This window comes from Arachis stenosperma, chromosome 3, assembly GCF_014773155.1.
Source record: "Arachis stenosperma cultivar V10309 chromosome 3, arast.V10309.gnm1.PFL2, whole genome shotgun sequence".
NCBI lineage: Eukaryota > Viridiplantae > Streptophyta > Magnoliopsida > Fabales > Fabaceae > Arachis > Arachis stenosperma.
The window spans coordinates 98939184-98961105 of NC_080379.1; positions in this window are offsets into that span (position 1 = coordinate 98939184).

Sequence of the window (21922 nt, forward strand, 5' to 3'; positions counted from 1 at the left end):
TTTCAAATCCAAGCCACACAATTTCCAGAATCTCAACTTAGGGAGGTTACATCTCACATACCAACCAAAGTGTATTGATTAAGGAGATTATGAAAGGATGAACTCTAAACTAAACTATGTGGTTCATTTCTCAAATTCACCACATAATTCATATAGATTAACCCCTCTCTCGATGGTGGTTGAATCTTTGAAGAACAAGAATTTCCTCTTGGATTAACCACTTGAATTGAGAAGGAGAAGATGGTTTATCAATGCATTCAAACAAGCAGAGCTCTTCCCCCTAATGAAAGTGGGGTTTAGTGAATCATAGCTCCAATTTCAACAACAATTGCCATAAATGAAAATTAAACTAAGTGCGAAGAAAGATGAAGAAGAAGAAGAAAATGCTTAAAAACTCAAAAACGAAGAAGAAAAGTTCCAAGAAGAACCAAAATAGCTCTCCGGGTATCCTCCCGGAAATGCTAGAGAGTTCTCCAAGTAAAAGTACTAGTAAGTGCTAAAAGTCTAGAAATCTACGTGTCAAAAAGTCCCCTCAAAGTACAAACTCCTTCTCTATTTATATTAGTCCTAAAACTCCTTCAAAGATCTTTAATTGGGCTAGCAATGTGGGCTTCCTCTTTGTTGAATTCTTGGCTCAATGGAAGAAGTGTTGCTAGACATGGAAGGAGGAGTTCATTCATGATTCTTCTGGCCCAATGGCTTGGCGTCTTTGCCAATAACGCTAGCCTTAATGCACGTTGGCAACGTGCATTGTGTTTTCCTGGGAGTGAGCTTTGAGACTTGGGCGTTGCTAGCCCAAGTTGTTGCTAACAACTTGTTTTTCTTCTTCTTGACTCTACTTTCATGCTTAATGTTACCCAGAATTTGAGTGTCAATCCTCTGCTTTAATATGGACTATCATACATCATTGGAAAGCTCAGAGTGTTTTCTTTCTAATGCACTTGGAATCATCTCAATTGGAATTTTCTAGCTCAAGTTATGCTTCCTCAAAGAGGGTAAGGTCAGGTTGCCAAGTTGTTGCCGAACACGCCCCTTTCTTCTCAAGTTGGCAACGTGCCAAGCCTCCCAAGGCTGAAACATGGGGCTGGCGTTGTCCTCAAATACGCCCCCTTGTTGGCACATTGGCAACGTTCCCGTGCTCCCCTCCAGGGCTGCTTTCTAGCCTTCAACTTTGCTTGTCACGTTGCCTTGGAACACGCCTCTAGAAGCTGGCGTTGGCAACGTGCTCGTGTGAATGGATTGCCTCTCCAAATAGCTTGTCACGTTGCCTTGGAACATGCCTTAGGAGGCTGGCGTTGGCAACGTGCATGCTTCTTCCCCTGGGCAAGCTTTCTTGCCTAGCGTTGGCATTGGACACGCCAATACATCCTCAAGTTGGCAACGTGCTCGAGTGAGCTTCTCCAGGGCTGCATCCTAGCTTGGCTTTGCTTGCTACGTTGCCCCCAAACACGCCTTTGGAAGCTGGCATTGGCAACGTGCTCGAGCCTTCCTCAAGGCTCCATGCTTGTTGCCTGGCGTTGTCCTTGAACACGCCTATGTTTCCTGGCGTTGGCAACGTGGGTGCAGTTCTAAGGCTTGCTACGTTGCCTTGAAACACGCCAATGAAGAGTGGCGTTGGCAACGTGCTCGATGGGTGGAGATCCAAGGTGTGGTGCCTGCCAAGCTTTCCTTCCTGGCGTTGCCTTGAACAACGCCTATACTCCCCACATTGGCAACGCCCTCGAAGCTCCTTCCTGGCCCAAGTTGGAAACGCCCAAATGTGCACTCCAAGGTTGCTTGGCGTTGCCCTCCAAGTTGGCAACGCCCAAATGAGCTTTCCAAGTTGCCTCCAAACACTCACCCTTTCTCCAAGTTGGCAACGTCCAAATGAGCTTTCCAAGTTGCTTGGCGTTGCCTTCAAACACTCACCCTTTCTCCAAGCTGGCAACGCCAACAACTCCTCTTCTTCTGGCCCAGTTTGCTTCATTCTTGCTTCAATGCTTTCTTGTTTCATCACCTATCATTAACAAGGGAAATAGCTTCAAAGTCTTACCAATCCATGCAATTAATTTCATGAGATTCATTCATACTCATTCATTTATGTATTCCTTAAATCATTTGCATGAATTTGGCTACAATCAACATGTTCCTTGGTATTCTCATGCATAAAGACAAAACTCATAAAAAGACTTGTTTATTTAGAGAAAATGAGTGAAACTAAGCTAAAACCAACTATACTAACTGGTGCACGAAATTGCAATCACACTTTTGCAATCCCGCACAACTAACCAGCAAGTGCACTGGGTCGTCCAAGTAATACCTTGCGTGAGCAAGGGTCGATCCCACGGAGATTGTCGGCTTGAAGCAAGCTATGGTTATCTTGTAAATCTTAGTCAGGATATCAGAAATTATCAGGATTGATTGTAAAAAGCAAAAGAACATGAAATGGTTACTTGTATTGCAGTAATGGAGAATAGGTTGGGGTTTTGGAGATGCTCCATCTTCTGAATCTCTGCTTTCCTACTGTCTTCTTCATCAAACACGCACGGCTCCTTCCATGGCAAGCTGTATGTAGGGTTTCACCGTTGTCAGTGGCTACCTCCCATCCTCTCAGTGAAAATGTTCCTATGCTCTGTCACAGCATGGCTAATCAGCTGTCCGTTCTCGGTCAGGCCAGAATAGAATCCATCGATTCTTTTGCGTCTGTCACTAACGCCCCGCCTGCTAGGAGTTTGAAGCACGTCACAGTCATTCAATCATTGAATCCTACTCAGAATACCACAGACAAGGTTTAGACCTTCCGGATTCTCTTGAATGCCGCCATCAGTTCTAGCTTATACCACGAAGATTCTGGTTAAGGAATCCAAGAGATATCTACTCAATCTAAGGTAGAACGGAGGTGGTTGTCAGGCACACGTTCATAGTTGAGAATATGATGAGTGTCACGGATCATCACATTCATCCGGGTTAAGAACAAGTGATATCTTAGAATGGAAGCAAGCATGATTGAATAAGAAACAGTAGTAATTGCATTAATCCATCAAGACACAGCAGAGCTCCTCACCCCCAACCATGGGGTTTAGAGACTCATGCTGTGGAAGGTACACAAAGAAAATGTGTAAAGTGTCATGAGGTGCAGATACAATGTCAAAAGATCCTATTAATAGTGAACTAGTAACCTAAGGTTTACAGAAATGAGTAAATGACAGAAAAATCCACTTTCGGGCCCACTTGGTGTGTGCTTGGGCTGAGCAATGAAGCATTTTCGTGTAGAGACCTTTTCTGGAGTTAAACGCCAGCTTTCATGCCAGTTTGGGCGTTTAACTCCAAGTTTTATGCCAGTTCCAGCGTTAAACGCTGGAATTTCTGAGGCTGATTTGCCACGCCGGTTTGGGCCATCAAATCTTGAGCAAAGTATGGACTATTATATATTGCTGGAAAGCCCAGGATGTCTACTTTCCAACGCCGTTGAGAGCGCGCCAATTGGGCTTCTGTAGCTCCAGAAAATCCACTTCGAGTGCAAGGAGGTCAGAATCCAACAGCATCTGCAGTCCTTTTCAGTCTCTGAATCAGATTTTTGCTCAGGACCCTCAATTTCAGCCAGAAAATACCTGAAATCACAGAAAAACACACAAACTCATAGTAAAGTCCAAAAAAGTGAATTTTAACTAAAAACTAATAAAAATATACTAAAAACTCAACTAAAACTACTAAAAACATACTAAAAACAATGCCAAAAAGCGTACAAATTATCCGCTCATCACAACACCAAACTTAAATTGTTGCTTGTCCCCAAGCAACTGAAAATCAAAATAGGATAAAAAGAAGAGAATATACTATAGACTCCAAAATATCAAGGAAACATAGCTCCAATTAGATGAGCGGGACTAGTAGCTTTTTGCCTCCGAACAGTTTTGGCATCTCACTCTATCCCTTGAAGTTCAGAATGATTGGCATCTATAAGAACTCAGAACTCAGATAGTGTTATTGATTCTCCTAGTTAAGTATAATGATTCTTGAACATAGCTAGTGTATGAGTCTTGGCTGTGGCCCAAAGCACTCTGTCTTCCAGTATTACCACCGGATACATACATGCCACAGACACATAATTGGGTGAACCTTTTTAGATTGTGACTCAGCTTTGCTAGAGTCCCCAATTAGAGGTGTCCAGGGTTCTTAAGCACACTCCTTTTGCCTTGGTTCACAACTTTATTTTTTTTTCTTTTCTCTCTCTTTTTTTTTCGAAAATAAATTTTTTTTTTCACTGCTTTTTCTTGCTTCAAGAATCACTTTAATGATTTTTCAGATCCTCAATAACAGTTCTCCTTTTCCATCATTCTTTCAAGAGCCAACAATTTTAACATTCTTAAAACAACAAATTCAAAAGACATATGCACTGTTCAAGCATTCATTCAGAAAGCAAAAAGTATTGTCACCACATCAAACTAATTCAACTAGTTTCAAGGATAAATTTCGAAATCCTGTACTTCTTGTTCTTTTGTGATTAAAGCATTTTTCATTTAAGAGAGGTGATGGATTCATAGGATATTCATAACTTTAAGGCATAAATTTTATTAACTATGAATTAAGAACAAGACTCAAATATAGATATAAGATGAGATAAAAAAAATAAAAATAAAAATAGGAATAGGAAACAAAAGAAAACGCAAAAATAGACTCCTAATGATAGAGGTTTTCACAGAGTTAGGACTCAACAACCTTGATTTTGAGAAGTGGATGCTCCCTCAGCTTGAGAGGAGAGCTTTTGGCGTTTCATCTCTTGGAGTTCACGCCCCTGCTTCTCTTGTTCCTTCAGCAATTTGCAGAGCATGCAGTTCTGATTCTGCTGTTCTTCCTTCAGTTGCTCCATAGTTTCTTGCAACTTGGTGATAGATGCTTCTAGGCTGGCCCAGTAGCCAATTTCAGGGAATTCAGGGAGGAACTCCTGCGCCCTCCTTTTGATAGAGTTGTCTTGCATTTGTCCTTCCATTGACTTCTTGGTGATTGGGTGTTCAATGGGTATGAACTCATCTACTCCCATCTTCACCCCAGCCTCTTTACAGAGCAAGGAGATCAAGCTTGGGTAAGCCAGTTTGGCTTCAGTGGAATTCTTATTTGCAATTGTGTAGATCTCACAAGCAATCACATGATGGACCTCCACTTCTTTTCCAAGCATAATGCAATGAATCATCACTGCTCTCTTGATGGTGACCTCAGAACGGTTGCTAGTGGGCAATATGGAATGCCCAATAAAGTCTAGCCAACCTCTTGCAATTGGTTTGAGGTCTCCCCTCTTGAGTTGGTTTGGGGCACCCTTAGAATTGGTTATCCATTTAGTCCCAGGGAGGCATATGTCCTCTAGAACTTGATCTAACCCTTTATCTGCTCTCACCATCCTCCTATTGAAGGAATCAGGATCATCTTGCAGTTGAGGTAACTTGAAGATTTCTCTTATTTTGTCCAGATGAAAGTACATAACTTTCCCTCTGACCATGGTTCTGTAGGTATGGTAAGCAGTTCCAGTCATTCTCTGCTTATCTGTTAGCCACAGATTTGAGTAGAATTCCTGAACCATGTTCCTTCCAACCTTTATCTCAGGATTGGTTAGAACTTCCCATCCTCTGTTTTGAATTTGCTCTTGGATCCCCGGATATTCATCTTCTTTCAGATCAAACTTCACTTCCGGGATCACTGACCTCAGACCCATTATCTTGTGATAATGGTCTTCATGTTCTTTGGTTAAGAACTTCTCTTGATTCCAAAGATTATTTGGATTATTCTCTTTCCTTCCTCTTAAATTGGTTTGTTTTCCCTTAGGAGCCATGATCTTGATGAATCTTGGCTTAGTGATTACGGAAAAGCACACCAAACTTAGAGGTTTGCTTGTCCTCAAGCAAAAGAAAGAAGAGAAGAGAGAGAGAGGAAGAGGAAATTCGAATAGTGTGGTGGAATGAGGGGGAACAAACGTGTATTTATAAGGGAGGGGGAGAAGAGATTTCGAAAAAAAATAAGAATTTGAAAGAAAATTTGAGAAGATATGGAAAGGATTTGAGAAAAGGGTGAGTTTTTGAAGAAGATTTGGGATTAATTTGAGATAGATTTGAAGAATGGTTTTGATTTGTGAAGATTTGAAAGTGAATGATGAAAGGTTGAAGTGTGATTTTGTAGAAAAGTATGGGTGAGAAAAGGAAAGTTTGAAAAAATTTGAGTTGAAAACGAAATTGTGGTCCCCCACCTTTCTGGCGTTAAACGCCCAGAATGGCACCCATTCTGGCGTTTAACGCCCATTTGATGCCCCTTTTGGGTGCCCTGGCTGGCGTTAAACGCCCAGCCAGGTGCCCTGGATGGCGTTAAACGCCAGAAAGCCTTTATCACTGGGCGTTTTTCTAAACGCCCAGGATGCTGCACACCTGGCGTTAAACGCCCAGAATGGTGCCCATTCTGGCGTTTAACGCCCAAAATGGCACCATTCCTGGCGTTAAACGCCCAGAATGGTACCCATTCTGGCGTTTAACGCCCAAAATGTCCCTTACTGGCGTTTTTTCGCCAGTAAGTCCTTTTTCTCTGCTTTTTGAGCTGAATCCTTCTGTAACTCTGTGAATTCCTTCATTTTTGATACTTGCCTCTGTAAAAACAATTCATATAACCTCCTAATGACTGGGTTGCCTCCCAGCAAGCGCTTCTTTACTGTCTTTAGCTGGACCTTCATTGAGAATCACTCAAGTCTCAGTTTTGAGCATTCCTGCTCAAAATTGCCTTCAAGATAATGCTTGATTCTCTTTCCGTTAACAATGAACTTTTTGTCAGAATCAATATCCTGAAGCTCAACATATCCATATGGTGAAACTCCTGTAATCACATACGGACCCCTCCACCGGGATTTGAGTTTTCCTGGAAACAATTTGAGCCTAGAGTTGAAGAGAAGAACTTTTTGTCCTGGCTCAAAGACTCTGGTTGACAACTTCTTGTCATGCCATTTCTTTGCCTTTTCCTTATAAATTTTTGCATTTTCAAAGGCATTGAGTCTGAACTCCTCTAGCTCATTTAGCTGGAGCAATCTCTTTTCACCAGCTAACTGTGCGTCCATGTTTAGGAACCTGGTTGCCCAGTAGGCTTTATGTTCCAGTTCCACGGGCAGATGACAAGCCTTCCCATACACCAATTGGTATGGAGAGGTTCCTATAGGAGTCTTGAATGCTGTTCTGTATGCCCACAGAGCATCATCCAAGCTCTTTGCCCAATCCTTTCTTCGGGCTATTACAGTCCGTTCTAGGATTCTTTTTAGCTCTCTGTTAGAGACTTCAGCTTGCCCATTTGTCTGTGGATGATACGGAGTTGCCACTTTATGGCTGATTCCATATCTAACCATAGCAGAGTATAGTTGTTTATTGCAGAAATGAGTGCCCCCATCACTGATTAGTACTCTGGGAACACCAAACCTGCTGAAGATGTGTTTCTGGAGGAATTTTAGCACGGTCTTGGTATCATTAGTGGGTGTAGCAATTGCCTCTACCCACTTGGATACGTAGTCCACTGCCACCAGAATGTAAGTGTTTGAGTATAATGGTGGGAATGGACCCATGAAGTCAATTCCCCATACATCAAACAATTCTATCTCTAATATCCCATGTTGAGGCATGGCATATCCATGAGGCAGGTTGCCAGCTCTTTGGCAACTGTCACAGTTACGCACAAACTCTCGGGAATCTTTATAGAGAGTAGGCCAGTAGAAGCCACATTGGAGGACTTTAGTGGCTGTTCGCTCACTTCCAAAATGTCCTCCATACTGTGATCCATGGCAGTGCCATAGGATCCTTTGTGCTTCTTCTCTGGGTACACATCTGCGGATCACTCCGTCAGCACATCTCTTAAAGAGATATGGTTCATCCCAGAGGTAGTACTTGGCATCTGAAATTAATTTCTTTCTCTGCACGTAGCTGTACTCCTTGGGTATGAACCTCACAGCTTTATAATTTGCAATATCTGCAAACCATGGAGCTTCCTGAATGGCAAAAAGTTGCTCATCTGGGAAAGTCTCAGAAATCTCAGTAGAAGGGAGGGACGCCCCAGCTACTGGTTCTATTCGGGACAGATGATCAGCTACTTGGTTCTCTGTCCCTTTTCTGTCTCTTATTTCTATATCAAACTCTTGCAGAAGCAACACCCATCTTATAAGCCTGGGTTTTGAATCCTGCTTTGTGAGTAAGTATTTAAGAGCAGCATGGTCAGTGTACACAACTATTTTGGATCCCACTAGATAGGATCTAAACTTGTCAATGGCATAGACCACTGCAAGTAACTCTTTTTCTGTGATTGTGTAGTTCTTCTGTGCATCATTTAGAACACGGCTGGCATAGTAAATGACGTGCAGAAGCTTGTTATGCCTCTGTCCCAACACTGCACCAATGGCATGGTCACTGGCATCACACATTAGTTCAAATGGCAATGTCCAATCTGGTGCAGAGATAACTGGTGCTGTGACCAACTTAGCTTTCAGGGTCTCAAATGCCTGCAGACACTGTGTGTCAAATACAAATGGTGTGTCAGCAGCTAACAGGTTACTCAAAGGTTTTGCAATTTTCGAAAAATCCTTTATAAACCTTCTGTAGAATCCTGCATGCCCCAGAAAGCTTCTGATTGCCTTAACATTGGCAGGTGGTGGTAATTTTTCAATTACCTCTACCTTTGCCTTATCCACCTCTATTCCCTTGCTTGAAATTTTGTGCCCAAGGACAATTCCTTCAGTCACCATAAAGTGACATTTCTCCCAGTTTAAAACCAGGTTAGTCTCTTGGCATCTTTTCAAGACAAGTGCTAGGTGGTTAAGACAGGAGCTGAATGAGTCTCCATATACTGAGAAGTCATCCATGAAGACTTCCAGAAATTTCTCTACCATATCTGAGAAGATAGAGAGCATGCACCTCTGAAAGGTTGCAGGTGCATTGCACAGACCAAAAGGCATCCTTCTGTAGGCAAATATGCCAGAAGGGCAAGTAAATGCTGTTTTCTCTTGGTCTTGAGGATCTACTGCAATTTGGTTGTAGCCTGAATAGCCATCCAAAAAGCAATAGTAATCATGACCAGCTAGTCTTTCTAGCATTTGGTCTATGAATGGTAAAGGAAAATGATCCTTTCTGGTGGCTGTGTTGAGCCTTCTGTAATCAATACACATGCGCCACCCTGTGACTGTCCTTGTAGGAACCAGTTCATTTTTTTCATTATGAACCACTGTCATGCCTCCCTTTTTGGGAACAACTTGGACAGGGCTCACCCAGGGGCTATCAGAAATAGGATAAATAATCCCAGCCTCTAATAATTTAGTGACCTCTTTCTGCACCACCTCCTTCATGGCTAGATTTAGCCTCCTCTGTGGTTGGACCACAGGTTTGGCATTATCCTCCAATAGGATCTTGTGCATGCATCTAGCTGGGCTAATGCCCTTAAGATCACTTATGGACCACCCAAGAGCTGTCTTGTGTGTCCTTAGCACTTGAATCAGTGCTTCCTCTTCCTGTGAATTTAAAGCAGAGCTTATGATCACTGAAAAAGTGTCACCCTCTCCCAGAAATGCATATTTCAGGGATGGTGGTAGCGGTTTGAGTTCAGGCTTAGGAGGCTTATCCTCTTCCTGAGGAATTTTCGAAAATTTCTTTGCCTCCTCTGGTTCTTCTTGATCAGTTTGAGCATCCTTGAAGATGTCTTCAAGCTCTGATTCTAGGCTTTCAGCCATATTGATCTCTTCTACCAGAGAGTCAATGATGTCAGCGCCCATGCAGTCATTTGGTGTGTCTGGATGCTGCATAGCTTTTACAGCATTTAACTTGAACTCATCCTCATTGACTCTCAAGGTTACTTCCCCTTTTTGTACATCAATGAGAGTTCGTCCAGTTGCTAGGAAAGGTCTTCCTAGAATGAGAGTTGCACTTTTGTGCTCCTCCATTTCCAGCACCACAAAGTCAGTTGGAAAGGCAAATGGCCCAACCTTGACAATCATGTCCTCTATTATGCCTGATGGGTGTTTAATGGAGCCATCAGCAAGTTGGAGGCAAATCCTGGTTGGTTTAACTTCTCCAGTCAACCCAAGCTTTCTGATAGTGGATGCAGGTATTAGATTGATGCTTGCTCCAAGATCACATAGGGCTGTCTTGGTGCAAGCGCCCTCTAATGTGCATGGTATCATAAAGCTTCCAGGATCTTGAAGCTTTTCTGGTAAGCTTTTTAGAATGACTGCACTGCATTCTTCAGTGAGAAACACTTTTTCAGTTTCTCTCCAATCCTTCTTATGACTTAAGATCTCTTTCATGAACTTAGCATAAGAAGGTATTTGCTCAAGTGCCTCTGCAAACGGAATCTTTATTTCAAGAGTCCTTAGATAGTCTGCAAAGCGGGCAAATTGCTTATCCTGTTCCGCTTTGCGGAGTTTCTGAGGATAAGGCATCTTGGCTTGATATTCTTCAACCTTAGATGCTGCAGGTTTATTCCTTACAGAAGTGGTTGAAGAAGCCTTTTTAGAGGGATTACTGTCAGCACTCTCAGGTGTCTGATCCTCCCTTGGCGTCTGAACGCCAGGATTGGGTGGAAAATGGGCGTTTAACGCTAACTTTTCCCCCTTTTCTGGCGTTTGAACGCCAGAACTGGGCAAGGAATGGGCGTTTAACGCCAGCTTTCCTTCCCTTTCTGGCGTTTGAACGCCAATAACATTCCTCTCTAGGCTCTTACTGTCCTCAGAGGGATTTTGAACAGTGGTTTGGTTATCCTTTGTCAATTGTTCCTTGTTTGGCTTTCTGCTCTTTTGAGCAGAGGTATTCAGTGTCTTCCCACTCCTCAGTTGAACTGCTTGACATTCCTCTGTTATCTGTTTAGATATTTGCTGTTTTGCTTGATTCAACTGCAGTTCTATGTTCTTGTTAGCAACCTTAGTTTCATAGAGCATCTCTTTAAATTCTGCTAACTGTTCTGTCATCAAGAGCAATTGTTGATTAAGCTCAATTATCTGTTCTTGAGGATTAGGGTCAGTGACTACTGCCATGACTTCCTCTTTTGGAGAGAACTCATTGCTAGAGTATAAATATTGGTTTCTAGCAACAGTGTCTATAAGCTCTTGAGCCTCTTCAATTGTCTTCCTCATGTGTATAGATCCACCAGCTGAGTGGTCTAAAGACATCTGAGCTTTTTCTGTAAGCCCATAGTAGAAGATGTCTAACTGTACCCACTCTGAAAACATTTCAGAGGGGCATTTCCTTAACATACCTCTATACCTCTCCCAGGCATTGTAAAGGGATTCATTATCCTCTTGTTTAAAGCCTTGGATGTCCAGCCTTAGCTGTGTCATCCTCTTTGGAGGGTAAAAATGATTCAGGAATTTGTCTGACAACTGTTTCCATGTCTTTATGCTTGCTGTAGGTTGGTTATTCAACCACCTTTTAGCTTGATCTTTTACAGCAAATGGAAACAGTAATAGTCTGTAGACATCCTGATCCACCTCTTTATCATGCACTGTGTCAGCAATTTGTAAAAACTGTGCCAGAAACTCAATAGGTTCTTCCTGTGGAAGACCGGAATACTGGCAATTTTGCTGCACTATGATAATGAGTTGAGGATTTAGCTCAAAGCTGCTTGCTTTGATGGGAGGTGTACAGATGCTACTCCCATAAGCAGCTGTAATGGGGTTAGCATATGACCCCAGAGTCTTTTTGGACTGATCAATCCCACTTATGTCCATAACGGACAAAAGGGAAATGATAATGATTGCAAACAGATAAATTTTTTTTTTTGAATTAACGAAAAAAAATAAAATAAAATAAAATAAAGTTAAAATAAAAATTCGAAAATCAAAAAGAAAATAAGATCAAAGCAATTGAGAACTGAATCAATTAGTTAATTAAAAAGATTTTGAAAATAGCAATTAAAAAGATATGATTGAAAAATTTTTATGAAAAAGATTTGATTTTTGAAAAGAGGAAAGAGAAAAACACAAAAAGACACCAAACTTAAAATTTTCAGAAAATCAAACACTAATTTTTCGAAAATTTTTTTTTTGGGAAAAACACAAAGAGGACACCAAACTTAGAATTTTTATGAATCAAAAAGGGACTAAGAACATGCAAAAATCGAAAATTAAAAGAAAAGCAAAAGCATGCAATTGACATCAAACTTAAAATATGAACTAGACTCAACTAAAAGACTCTAAACCAATAAAAATAAAACAGTCCTAATCTAAGCAACAAGATAAGCCGTCAGTTGTCCAAACTCGAACAATCCCCGGCAACGGCGCCAAAAACTTGGTGCACGAAATTGCAATCACACTTTTGCAATCCCGCACAACTAACCAGCAAGTGCACTGGGTCGTCCAAGTAATACCTTGCGTGAGCAAGGGTCGATCCCACGGAGATTGTCGGCTTGAAGCAAGCTATGGTTATCTTGTAAATCTTAGTCAGGATATCAAAAATTATCAGGATTGATTGTAAAAACCAAAAGAACATGAAATGGTTACTTGTATTGCAGTAATGGAGAATAGGTTGGGGTTTTGGAGATGCTCCATCTTCTGAATCTCTGCTTTCCTACTGTCTTCTTCATCAAACACGCACGGCTCCTTCCATGGCAAGCTGTATGTAGGGTTTCACCGTTGTCAGTGGCTACCTCCCATCCTCTCAGTGAAAATGTTCCTATGCTCTGTCACAGCATGGCTAATCAGCTGTCGGTTCTCGGTCAGGCCGGAATAGAATCCATCGATTCTTTTGCGTCTGTCACTAACGCCCCGCCTGCTAGGAGTTTGAAGCACGTCACAGTCATTCAATCATTGAATCCTACTCAGAATACCACAGACAAGGTTTAGACCTTCCGGATTCTCTTGAATGCCGCCATCAGTTCTAGCTTATACCACGAAGATTCTGGTTAAGGAATCCAAGAGATATCTACTCAATCTAAGGTAGAACGGAGGTGGTTGTCAGGCACACGTTCATAGTTGAGAATATGATGAGTGTCATGGATCATCACATTCATCCGGGTTAAGAACAAGTGATATCTTAGAATGGAAGCAAGCATGATTGAATAAGAAACAGTAGTAATTGCATTAATCCATCAAGACACAGCAGAGCTCCTCACCCCCAACCATGGGGTTTAGAGACTCATGCTGTGGAAGGTACACAAAGAAAACGTGTAAAGTGTCATGAGGTGCAAATACAATGTCAAAAGAACCTATTAATAGTGAACTAGTAACCTAAGGTTTACAGAAATGAGTAAATGACAGAAAAATCCACTTCCGGGCCCACTTGGTGTGTGCTTGGGCTGAGCAATGAAGCATTTTCGTGTAGAGACCTTTTCTGGAGTTAAACGCCAGCTTTCATGCCAGTTTGGGCGTTTAACTCCAAGTTTTATGCCAGTTCCAGCGTTAAACGCTAGAATTTCTGAGGCTGATTTGCCACGCCGGTTTGGGCCATCAAATCTTGGGCAAAGTATGGACTATCATATATTGCTGGAAAGCCCAGGATGTCTACTTTCCAACGCCGTTGAGAGCGCGCCAATTGGGCTTCTGTAGCTCCAGAAAATCCACTTCGAGTGCAAGGAGGTCAGAATCCAACAGCATCTGCAGTCCTTTTCAGTCTCTGAATCAGATTTTTGCTCAGGACCCTCAATTTCAGCCAGAAAATACCTGAAATCACAGAAAAACACACAAACTCATTGTAAAGTCCAGAAAAGTGAATTTTAACTAAAAACTAATAAAAATATACTAAAAACTCAACTAAAACTACTAAAAACATACTAAAAACAATGCCAAAAAGCGTACAAATTATCCGCTCATCACTAACTAGCTAATATAGCAAATATGCAAATGCATCAATCATGTTTAAGCTTTTGTTTGATTTACTTTCTGTCAAGAATAAATAGTCATGCTAGGGTAGTTTATGTTTTCTGCTTAGCTTTATTTCATGCTTGAAGTCCTTTGTGAGTCCTTTAATCTACAAGAAAGAAAATGCAATGTATTTCAAGCTTCCTTTTCAACATAAATAAAGTAGAGCTTGTCTCCATAAGAGTTGCTGTGAGCTGTGCAAAAACAAGAGTAACAGAAACCAAGGCCAAGAGAGATCATTCAATAAACTAAGAAACAAGGAACTAAGTGTAGAACCTTGTATGAACTAAAAGGAAAATGATTCATGGAAAGCAACTAGTCATAAAAGGTATAACAAGAAAGAGTAAGGGGTGCTCCTTGAAAATCCATAGAACCAAGAAGTAGTAAGCAATAAAGACCCAAGGCTCTGAGCATCAACTACTAGGATGGGAAAGAAACATTAAAAAGCTCAAAAAGAGTTAAAGCTCCAAGTAGATGCTTGTGGTGAAGATGTGTCAAGAAGAGACCTAGGCAAGTAAATTCTTAGGGGTGTTTCAACACCTAGTACCCTAAAACCAACTAGTTTAGGAGTGCTAGTTGAAAGCCTAATTAAAGGGTTGTCTTGAGACAAAATACTTGGAGTCGTGGTCAAGAAAGCACAGCCAAAAAGAAAGTGAAACAACTCTTACTACTTCAAGGTGACAATCAATAGAAAGGACCCTTGAAGCTTATACTTGAAAGAACCCTCAAAGATCTAAGAGTTCTTTATGACATTAAAACATTCATACATGTGTTGAACACTTAGTCCTATCCTTAGTCATGTTGCATTCATTCAAGGCCAAGGTCTCAATTCATAACAGGCCTACTCACATTGATTTGTTTGGGACAAGCAAAGCTTAAGTTTGGTGTTGTAGAGCAAACTCTGTTTGCTTACATTTTCTTACAACATCACACAAAAAATTTTTTTTCACAACCTCAAACACACTCTCTTAACTCAATGGCACCACCAAAAAGCTCAGCCTCAAAGAAAAGAAAAACCAAGGAACCAACTTCTGGATCCTCAAGCTCATCTTTCAATGAATACAAGTTTCTCTCCGCATTCAACCAAAATCAATTCTATGGTTGGGTGTGTTGTGATGACAAGTCATCTTAGCCTAGTTTCACTAGTCTTTTTCTTTTGCTTTCACTTGAATTATGCACTTTCTTGAGGTCTAAGCAAGCCAATTTGGGTAGATTTTCATGCTTCCTTTGATTGAATTAACCATAGATGAATTAATGCAATTTCATGAGGTTTTATGCTATATTTGATACATATTGTGAAAGATTGAATATCTCATGATTTTAAGCATAGCTTTGATGTGTTTGGTTGATTAATGATAGGTGAAGAAAGCTTGGAGAAAGGTTGAAGCAAGAAGGAATGGCTAGGAGAAAAGAGAGGACAATGGAATAAGTGAAATTGAACCAGGAAGCAAAAAGTTGGACCTAAAGTTAGCCCTCAAACTTTTGCACAAACTTTTGGGTGAAAAGTTAGCCTCAAAGTTAGACCCCTAACTTTTGGGCTAACGTTAGAATTTGAAAATCACTCCCTGGGCTACTAAAGTTTGCGCCAACGTTAGACCCCTAACTTTTGGGCTAACGTTGGCATGAGAAAAACCTCCCTGGCCACCAAAAGTTTGCGCCAACGTTAGCCCCCTAACTTTTGGGCTAACGTTGGCACATGAAAATACAAGGGAGGGGCAAAAGTTTACGCCAACGTAAGACCCCTAACTTTTGGGCTAACGTTGGCGCCATAGGTGCACTAGGAAGGGCCAACGTTGGAGCAAAAGTTAGACCCCTAACTTTTGCACCAACGTTGGTATCAGCAAAAGAGGCTAGCTGATATGAAAAGTTGGAGCAAAAGTTAGACCCCTAACTTTTGCTCAAACTTTTACTCCAACTTTTGCAAAACTCCAACCCAGTTCAATTGGTTCACTTTGGTTCCTCTCCAAACTCCAAGAGCAATCAACCAAGGCCTCTTTCAACCCAATTCCACCAAGAGCAAAGGCCCAACTCAAGGCTTGAAGATCATTTGAAGAAAGTGTATAAATATGATAGAATTCAAGTTCTTCGGGGAGCTTCCCTTTTTAGTTTTCATAGAGCTTTCTTTTCGGTTGGCATTGGGAGCTCACTTTTACATTCTAGCATTGTTGTTTTAATTCAAGAGAATTGGGGAGGAGAATTGATCTCTCTTCTTCCTTGTTCTTGCCAAGCACTCTTTACTTTCCTTGCTTCGGATCTTAGGGAGAGAATTGAAGGAATTCTGTTTCAATCTCACCTTGGGATCTTGTTTAATTTTCTGCTTAATTGAATTTCAGTTTCGGTTACTTGCTTCTTCATCTAATCTCTTTGCAATTTACAATTTCCTTGCAATTGTTCTTGTTGGATCTAGGAAGGCGTTGAGATCTAGACTTGGTTTTCTAGTCTCTTGGGTCCTGAGATCCGGATTTCCCATTTACCACTCCCTGTTTAATGTTTCCATGCTCATTTACTTTTCTGTTTAAGATCCGGTTTGATCCAAGCCATTCTCTAATTCTCTGCTTGTTGCAATTTTACTTTTCCTTGTTTAATTTCTGCAAATCCAACTCCCAATTCCCTTTACAATTCACGCCATTTACATTTCTTGCATTTTAAGATTTTGCAATTTACATTTCTTGCGTTCTAAGTTTCCGCCATTTAATTTCTTGTTCTTTAAGATTCAGCACTTTAACTCCTGTTCTCTTAAATTTCATGCCAATTACCCATTCCCTTTACTTTCTATGCAATTTAAATTCTGCAAATCACAAATCACTCAACCAAATCTTGTTCGCTTGACTAAATCAACCACTAAACTAAAATTGCTCAATCCTTCAATTCCTGTGGGATCGACCTCACTCCCGTGAGTTATTATTACTTGATGCGACCCGGTGCACTTGCCGGTGAGTTTTGTGTCGGATCGTTTTCCGCACATCAAGTGAGAGAGAAATTATCCCAGAGGTTGGATTCCTATTAGGGAGGAACGAGCATCTTGAGATCAACATTGAGATTAACAATAGGGGCTGGACACTCCTATGCAACCCACCAAGGAAGGTAGTAGAGAGCTTGGTGAGGGAGTTTTATGCTAACGTTGTGCCTCAGCCAGGATAACCCTATGGCTACATTAGCTATGTGAGGGGGAAGTCCATTGACTATAGCCCCTCCAGCATAGAGAGGACGCTAATGGTAAAGAGGACAAGCTCCACCCAGAGCTACGAAGAAAGAATGCAGCAACAAGACCCTGGATATGATGAAATCCTCAACGAGATTTACGTGCTGAATGTGCAATGGATAAATGACAAGGATGGGATACCCAACCAATTGAGAAGAAGGGATATGAGCCCCCAAGCTAGAGGGTGGCTGGATTCTTTGAGGAAATCCCTAATCCCCACATCTAACACTTTAGAGGTGACCAAGGAGAGAGCTGTGCTCATATACAACATCATGAAAGGTGAGAATGTCAATGTGGGGGAGCTAATTGCCAACAACATTAACAAAGTGCTAAAAAGCACTAGTGACAACACAAGGTTGGCATTCCCCAGCATCATACAAAGGTTAGATGATGAAGCTAGAGTTGAGAAAATCATTGATGAGGTGCTTGTGAAACCAGACAAGCCTATAACTGCCAAGAAGATGGCCAAAGTGTTGGCTGTCAACCCACTTCAGAGGGCCAGAGAGCATAGAGCTCATGCTCATATGCAACAACAAGAAGAATAAGAAGAAGAAGAGGCAGAAGAGCAACTACACTTTCTAGCACTTCAACCACCACCACCACAATACCAATACCAACAATTTTCTGAAGGATTCAACTGGGAACAACTGCAAGGAGATGTACACCAAATGAAGGGAAACCTGTATCACCTGAGAGAAGATGTCAACCAATTCAAAGACTATCAACAAAAGCAATGGGACCAAGTCAATAAGAACATACAACAACTCCAAGGGAGTTGGGAGCAAATGAGAAATGAGCAGTAGGAACAGTTCGACTGGGGGGAAGTGAGAAGTGCACTTAACAAAATAGTGGAGCAGAACAAATGGCAACAGAGGAACCTCACTGAGTTCAGACATCTTTATGATGCCAGAACTATTTCGAGGAGGCAGTATGATATCAACACACATGTGAAACTGAATCACTTGTGCAATGCTATGGCTGCTATTTACCCTGGATACCCCACATTCATGCAAGGGATGGAGGAATTAAGCGCTAGACAATAAGAGATTCTAGCCAAACATAAGGAGGATGAAAGAAACTATATGAGAAGGCTTGGATTTTGGAAGCCTAAGGACACTCAAGTACAAGAAGGGTCCTCCAAGAAGGAAGAAGATGACTCCTCCCATTCCAAGAAGAAGGACAAAGGAAAGGGGCCAATGAAATTGAAGATTTAAGCTGCTCAAGGTTGTTAAGTCCCATGGTTGACACTCTCTAATTTTTGAATCATGTTTAAGCTTTTGTTTGATTTACTTTCTCTCAAGAATAAATAGTCATGCTAGGGTAGTCTATGTTTTCTGCTTAGCTTTATTTCATGCTTGAAGTCCTTTATGAGTCCTTTAATCTACAAGAAAGAAAATGCAATGTATTTCAAGTCTTTCTTTTCAACATAAATAAAGTAGAGCTTGTCTCCATAAGAGTTTATGTGAGCTGTGCAAAAATAAGAGTAAGAGAGACCAAGGCCAAGAGAGATCATTCAACAAACTAAGAAACAAGGAACTAAGTGTAGAACCTTGAATGAACTAAAAAGAAAATGAGTCATGGAAAGTAATTAGTCTCCTTGAATATCCATAGAACCAATAAGTAGTAAGCAATAAAGACCCAAGGCTCTGAGCATCAACTACTAGGATGGGAAAGAAACATTAAAAAGCTCAAAAAGAGTTAAAGATCCTAGTATATGCTTGTGGTGAAGATGTGTCAAGAAGAGACCTGGGCAAGTAAATTCTTAGGGGTGTTTCATCACCTAGTACCCTAAAACCAACTGGTTTGGGAGTGCTAATCGAAAGCCTAATTAAAGGGTTGTCTTGAGACAAAACACCTGGAGTCCTGGTCAAGAAAGCACAACCAAAAAGAAAGTGAAACAACTCTTACTACTTCAAGGTGACAATCAATAGAAATGACCCCTGAAGCTTATACTTGAAAGAACCCTCAAAGATCTAAGAGTTCTTTATGACATTAAAACATTCATACATGTGTTGAACACTTAGTCCTACCCTTAGTCATGTTGCATTCATTCAAGGCCAAGGTCTCAATTCATAACAGGCCTACTCACATTGATTTGCTTGGGACAAGCAAAGCTTAAGTTTGGTATTGTGGAGCAAACTCTGTTTGCTTACATTTTCTTGCAACATCCACAAAAATTTTCTTGCTTAAGTTGCTTTTATTGATTTTGATCATTTATGGTTCATAGCTTTTACCATTTTTCCAATTTCGCCATGTTTTATGTTTATGCCCTCTATGTGTTCGATAAAATGCCAATCTTAGTTATGGGATAATTTTTACCCTTTGGCTTGGAAAAAATGAGTTTATGGATTACTAAAGCCATAATGTCCCACATTTAGTGATAATTCTTGGGTTGTTAGTTGTTATTGTTTCCACTAACGCTAGCTTTTTACTAATTAATTTAGTAAGTTAGCTAGGATTTGTGGATTAATTACAACTATGCTCACTTAACTTATCCTTCGATGTTAAGGGTTGACTTAGTGAGATTAATCCATCATAATTATCATAGTTGTGATTATGGCAAGGAAGGGATTCTATAACTCATCCCAAGTCAAGGTTTCATTTATGTTTTGAACTACCTTTTCCATCACTTTATAGCATTACTTGTTTATATTACATACATAGTTCTTTTATTCCTTTATTAGTTTATTAATTGCAATTTTGTCGTGTTCTTTTATCTCTTTACTTGTTTACTTCAATCATTGAAAACCCCCTTGCTTTCCACAACCAAAATTGTATGCACTTGTTGTCACTAGTTCTTAGAGAGAACGATGCGGGAGTCTAAATACTCTCGGTTTATATTTGCTTTGATTTGTGACTATCCTTTTGAATTAAATTTGATTGAGAGGATTCATTAGAGGGATTTGAGCTTTTTTTACCAGTTTCTTATATGGGTTTTGTAGAGCTCATCACAAGGAACGCATAGCCGCTGATGGCACGTAAATCGGAGCACCGTAGTTCAAGATATTGCAAAGAGAAGAGATGGGTGAATAGTACTCTTGGGGTTTCTCTTCTTCTTCTTCTCTTCAGCTGTGTGAGTGTGTTTATGTGAGTGTTATGAGTGTTTGGGTTCATTAATGAACCCTTTTATATATTGGGTTTGGGCCTAACTTGGACCCGATCCAACCCGTTAGCGTTTTTAGCCCATTTGGCCCAACTTTGGGCCAAACCTTTAACACTAACGCCCAGTTTTCCATTTCTAATATATTTCTAAGAGGTTTGACCATTCTCACTTTTTCTTGCGCAGTACTGGGCAGACTTGAACCGGTTCGACTGTCGGTTCGCGATTTTTCATGGTTTTTCCGCAGAAAACACATTTTCTAACTCGGAAGGACCTACTGAGTCTAAAAATCATATTTAAATCCCCAAATTCTCATCCTAACTTTTCGGAATTTAATTTGGGCATTTAAATAATTTTATTCATGGAAACTCAAGTTCTTACATCCTCCCCTCCTTAAAAGATTTTCGCCCTCGAAAATCCGAATCACGCGATGGGATATATATATTCTCCATGAAGCATCCTACTCTCAACGTTGCTAATCCAACAAGTTGCCAAGACATCTCGTTCACCATCATCCTACCGTGTCGATGTTCTCTCTCGCCAACTCCTCCATAGAACAGTTCACTCGGATAGGCAGAAAATGAGCGGACTTGTTTAAGCGAACCATGATCACCCAAACCGTATCAAATCCCAGCCTAGTCCTTGGCAAACCGGTCACAAGATCCCTCGCGATTCCTTCCCACTTTCACTGAGTTATCTCAAGAGGCTGTATCATTCCTGACAACTTCTGATGCTCTATCTTCACCTTCTGACACGTCAAACACTTGGATACCGCTATAGCTACATCACCTTTCATCTCAGGCCACCAGAACATCTTCTTTAAGTCATACTACATCTTTGCATTCTGGGATGAATAGCAAATCCACTATAATGAACCGCCGACAACAAGTCTTGCCTCAACCTCCCGACATCCGGTATGCAAATTCTCCCCTTATATCTCCATAACCCTTCATCATCCTTAGTGAAATCCCCATGCCTCTTATCACCAACTTGCTGGAATAATTTATGAAGCTTCTGCTCATCTTGCTAAGCCTTCTGAATTCTCCGTCTTAAACGTGCATTAAAATCTGCAACTGGCCCAAACAAGCTTTTCCGGAAACTTCACCAATATCCAACTTAAGATCCACTAACTTATCCTCTAGCTCTCCTTCCTTGATTTTCATCCAAGCAATTGTTAAAGACCTCTGACTCAAGGCGTCTGTGACCACCTTCGCCTTTCCACAGTGATAACTCATTTCAAAATCATAGTCCTTAAGCAACTCCATCCATCTTCTCTAACGCATATTAAGCTCTTTCTGATCAAAGATGTACTTGAGACTCTTATGATTAGAAAAGGACGCTAAACCTCACTCCATACAAGTGGTGCTTCCAAATCTTCAGTGCAAATGCAATCGCCGCTAACTCCAAGTAATGTGTTGGGTAGTTTACCTCATGCGGTCTCAGCCGACGCCACGCGTAAGCTACTACATTCCGGTGTTGCATCAATACGCAATCTAAACCCTTCAGAGGAGTATCACATTATACTTCGAATGGTTCATGAGGTTCTAACAAGATTAAAACAGGCGCTGAAGTTAACTTCTGCTTCCAAGTATGAAAACTTCCTTCACACTCTGACATCTAAACAAAAGGTGCTTCCTTTCTTGTCAACTTAGTCATCGGTAATGCAATCCGAGAAAATCCTTCAATAAATCTCCGGTAATATCCAGCTAAACCCAGGAAGCTTCTGGCTTCCGTCACCGTTGTCGGCCTTTCCCATCCCATCATCGTTTCTACCTTAGAAGGATCTATAGCT